This window comes from Silene latifolia, chromosome 8 (assembly GCF_048544455.1).
Source record: "Silene latifolia isolate original U9 population chromosome 8, ASM4854445v1, whole genome shotgun sequence".
Taxonomy (NCBI): domain Eukaryota; kingdom Viridiplantae; phylum Streptophyta; class Magnoliopsida; order Caryophyllales; family Caryophyllaceae; genus Silene; species Silene latifolia.
The window spans coordinates 81,909,133-81,914,337 of record NC_133533.1 but is presented as its reverse complement, the minus strand read 5'-3'; the positions used below and the strand labels follow the sequence as shown (position 1 = coordinate 81,914,337).

Below are 5,205 nucleotides of genomic sequence, written 5' to 3'. Positions count from 1 at the left end.
AACCTTGCTTGGTTCCGAGAGTGGCTTGTTTACCCGTGGCTTAACTTGATTAACAAGATGGCACACATTAGATTGACCTGCTTTTCAGTAAAAGGAATTTGATGTTTTAGCTTTTAATACTGAAACAATTTGCACCTACCGTAACTGATCCAAACATTGAACGGTGACTTAACTTGATATGCAATTGTCCCATCTGCTAATCGAAGGGGTGCCGATGAAGATGAATGTTCTTAACAATGTGTTCAAGTATAAAGGAGAGTTAGATAATAGATATTGGTACATTTACAGATTTCGAATATTCTTTCATTATTAGATAGCAATTGGAACAAATTGAGTTTGATACAAAAAAATGCGACCTACATAGCAACTACTTTCACTAGGGAGGTTTATTAGGATCAAGATATATATTAACCTACATAGCAACTACTTTCACAGGGAGGTTTATTAGAATCAAGATATATACTTCCTCCATTCTCCTTTAATGTTCCCATTTTCCTTTTTGGGCCATCCCACTATAATGTTCCAATTTCATTTGTTTCTCTTTTTGAGCCTAAAAAATGACCAAATGGTCCTTGATTCATCAACATATTTACACTAAATACCATTGTTTAACTCATCTAATCTACATTACAACTAACCTATTTGGTCTAATTACTCCCTCCATTTTCTTTATTTCCCACCAAATTTCCCACCAATACTCCTGTTCTTCATTTACTCCCTCATTTATTTTCAACCGTCCCTCCATATTTCTAGAGTTTTCCAAAAGAAAACCCTAGAACTAACATCTCCTTCTCCGCCGTTTCCTTTTCTCCTTCTTCGGTCTACCACTCTCTCTAGATCTACATTACATACTCTCCTTTTCTTCATTATTCATCATCTAATCCATCAAAACATCAACCTTGGTTTCCTTATTTTGCGATTATGTCATTAAAGAAGCCCCATATTCGTTGCGAATCTCAATCCTCTTCGATGAAACCACCCTCTTACCATGAATCTCTTGATCATCTCTTATTTATACCGGTGTTGGGCATGTTGCACCCGATACATACTCGGTTATGGCTCACTTCTTGATTCCGATGTTGACGATGATACCGAGGCTACTTCTGCGTTTTGTGTTGAGTCAAATACCGTTGTTCCTGATTCCGTTATTGACGATGTCCCTAATTATAGGGAGAAAGTTGATAAAAATGTTGATGATTTTAATCCATGTTTTGATGAAGGGCGGATTTTTCTAAAAAGTGGTAGATCTGGTGATTTGTCACCAACTACTAAGAAGTTCAATGCGTATTGTCGGAAAGTCGTAGAAAAGCTGCGAAAAAAAGAGGATGAAAATAAAGGTTAATTCTTATACTCGTGTTTTTATTGTTTTGTGTTTTGTTTTCTCTTAATCCATTTTTCCTGATTTTGTCTTTGTAAAAAAATTTCATCTTATTTAACCGTATTGTTTTCTCTTTTTATTTTGAAGGTACTCATGAATTTCTCCCAAGGAAAGTCGTTGATGATGTTGATTTGTCACCAAAATCAAAGAAATTCAAGAAATTTTGTGAGAAATACAACTGTGCTTAAGGAGGTTTATCTCTTAAACTCTTTTTTAATTGATGTCCATTTACGGATTTGTTGGGTATTTGGTTCTGTTAGCCACTCTTGATAATATGCTTGCTGTTTGTTGAGAATGACCTGGGGTATGACTGTATGAGGTAGATGAACAAGTATGTCGTGATGACCCTGCAAAATACGAGTGTCCTAATAAAAAACCCGAGTCTTAACTCTGTTGGTGATGCTGGATTTTCTGATGCAGGATATTCTGTCTGTTTTGTTTATTGTTACTCTTAATTCTCTATGATGTTCCCATTTTCCTACTGTGTGCCCTCGTTGCTGCATTTGGCTTTAAACATGACATTTGTGTATGTGGTGTTGAAATTTTAAGGTTATTGCCCTATATTTGCTGCCACCAAGAGGATTTCATGTTGAGATACTCTCTAATTTTGTTGAGTTTCCATGTTTTGTTTCCTCCCGATGAGGCACTTGTATGTTTTCATGTTACTCCATGAGGCACAATTGCTTGCTGAGAGTAACCTTCTTTGTCATCACTAAACATAAAATGTCATGTTTTACTTGTCTTTGCTGCTGTCATATTTAACCTCAGTGAAGGTCTTTACTTGACTGAGAGGTTAAATATTGTTGTTGCCTTACTTATAAGGACAATACACATATACTCCTATACAGAGTGCTCCATGTATCCCATGTTGAAGTGCCCTTGTTCATAAATGTATATGGTTATTGATCCATATTTGATGCCACCAAGGGTCTTATCATGTTGAGACACTCTTTTTGCATTTTATGAGTTTCCATGTAATCTCTTGATGAGGCACCTATATGTGATCAAGTTACTCAATGAGGAAAATGTGCTTGCTGAGAGTAACCTTCTTGCATTCATTTAGATTCCGATGTTTTATTTATCTGCATTTAGTTTTGTATTTACTTTGTGATGCTGAGAGTAAAGTTCAATGACATTTTTTTCCATTTCCAAGTTCATTGCATACATACTTCATAACACAAAATGGAGTCTTACAAAATGGAGTCTTACAAATTTCATGAACTAAATATAATAAAACAACCTTCACTTTGTGATGTTTGATTTTGGCAAACTATCATGTCAAAATCAGCTTTGCCAAAATCAGCCTTTATGATAGTTTGTCAAACAAACAAGCTTCTTGGTTGTTCAAAAGGGGACTTGGATACCTAGGTCTAACATGAGTTGATCCAATTCACCAATCATACCATATGTAATTAAGAATTGAATGCATTCCTTCACTAAATCTTCATTTAATTGTAAATTTCTTGGAAGTGTCCCTTGCCTCCTTTGTCCAGCTTTTGCCAAGTGTGGTAGTGGGTAGTTATTATGCCCCCTTTTTTTGCATTATTTCAACCATACAAGCTTGCAAGCTTAGCCAAACATTATCTAAAGTTTCAAAAGTTTCATCTTCATATGCTTGAGTCACATTATTCACTAATTCTTCAACTGTCTTAGTTGGATTTTCATCTTGTAAAGATTGAATGGATCTAAAGAAACCTAAATCCAATATGTTTAAATCTGGAGAGTTTGCTGGTTGTTGTTCTAAAATGATGTTGAAACCATCTGAAGTGGCTACTTCTTTGAATTCTTTATTTTTCCCACTTATATGAGGCTTGACATTATCTTGTTGTATGCTTATATCCATTTGATGCAGATGCTGGCCATTTTTGTTTAACGGCTGGTATCACTAAGTTGATTAAAGCTTATTTTGTCACCTTCTTTGTGATAGATTCAATTGGTTTTGTGACTATTGTTCCAGCATCCCTATTCTTGCTCTTTCTTTTTGCTGGTTCTTGGTAAGTAAAGGGCCATATACCCAGCTTCCCATCAAACAAAACTTCTACATTCTCTTTGTATGTTGGCCTTGAAACAGCAGCTAAGAACATTATCTTTGTTATGTACCTCTTGCTTTTACAACTTCGTAAAGGAAGAGCTTCATTCTTTGCCAATGTAGTATCGACACTTTGGATTGGTCATATAAAACCACTTTTCATCAATATGAATGATATGGCTCATATCCTTGAACATGACACACCTCAATATCCTATCAAACACTAATTTACCAATGACAAAATGCAACCTGATGATTTTATGCTCATTACTCAATGCTGGATGTATTGAATTTGTATGAGACTTTATAAGACCTTCTTTTACCCATCTATGAGATGTTGATGGGGCATGTCCTATTGCCTTGCCTAGTCTCTTTAGTGTTGTTCTCTTTTCGACATCAAGTGCCATGATAGCCTCAATTGGACAAGGTATTCTTTCTTTTTCCTTCTTTCCTTTTATTTTACTCCTCACATTAATAGGCACATGCCCCTGCCTCTGGTTTTTAGCTGCTGTCCAGATTTTGTGAATACATCTCCTTGACACATTGAACATGGCAGAAACTTCATTCATCTTACCATGTTCTGGTTTATTGTTTTTGCAGCTCTCAAACAGAAGGCACACGATTCTATGCCTCTCATCGTCTGTCAAATTTGGTTTCTTCATTGTAAAAGTATTTTTGAAGTGTGTAATTTCAGTTTGTGGTTTACAGTTTTTGAGTTGTGTAAAATATTTGGGGTGTAATTTGGTTTATGTTTTGAGAAATGTAATGGCAGTGTAAACTTTTTGCCTATTTGTAACCTAATTTTAGTGATAGGATGTAATTTGGTGGGAACTTTAAAATTTCATGTGAAATTTTTCCCCCCTTTTTTGTAAAAAACCGGGAAGTACTGTGTGTACTTCTTTTCCAGATTTTTTTATCAATTTCCTACTTCCAATGCAAATTAGTATTAAAGAGTGATATGAAAAGGAACAGGACTCAGAATTAGACAAAGAAAGCTTATATATTAATTGGGTTTTTCTAACATGTGCCTTGAAAAGTCGGATTACAAGTTGAGTTTTAGGAGATACGAGTACAATATTTTAGTACTTGGTTGTAGCAAGTTCTAAGCTTTTCTATTTAGTACGAGTATACAAGTTAAAAGAAATAGAGAAATATTACAAGGTGAGGGAATACTACAAGCATTCCTTAGACATAATTAGTAGAAGACAAAAAAATTCTTTCGATAATATTATCATAATCGATTTGCAATACAATGTTGTTCATGTGGAAGCAGGGCTACTACACAATAACCACTCTAAAAATCACTTAAACAACCTATTTATTTCGAACCGCTAATGAAAAAAACTACTCTAATTAGCAATGTCCTAGCTTAGCTAAACTATAACGGTATAACCTATCTCTATTGCTATTAAGTCAGTCTATTCAGTTATCGCAGCCTATATTAGTCTTAACCGAGTCCGTGATAATCCTAATTTGCAATATTAATTAATCAATTCTGATCAGTAATTAATCAATTAGATTCAAAACCATAACTGAACAACAAACAAAAGCAATTTAACAGTTAATGTATTAGTTACCCCATTCTAACATGATCGTCGATCCCCTTTACCCTAGATTAGGAGTTTAGCTACACATACTAGAAATAACAATAATAATATTGAAGGCAAACATAATTGAAAGCATAAATAAGATGAAAAATGAATTAATTGTGTAAACTAGAAATTGAATGAACAATAACTAAAGAAAAAATAAAGAATACCGTAATTAAAGTATGTTGATCTTGAAGCAATGCATAAAT

The 5,205-nt window shown here is 34.4% G+C and overlaps 1 long non-coding RNA gene across 1 annotated transcript; it reads left to right on the top strand.

Annotated features, from left to right (window-relative positions):
- Nucleotides 1-493: 493 nt before the first annotated feature.
- Nucleotides 494-4,193, top strand: LOC141594437 (uncharacterized). The gene is made up of 3 exons (XR_012522202.1): nucleotides 494-1,337; nucleotides 1,466-1,570; nucleotides 4,008-4,193. It is a non-coding gene; the product is annotated as an uncharacterized LOC141594437 (long non-coding RNA).
- The last annotated feature ends 1,012 nt before the right edge of the window (nucleotides 4,194-5,205 follow it).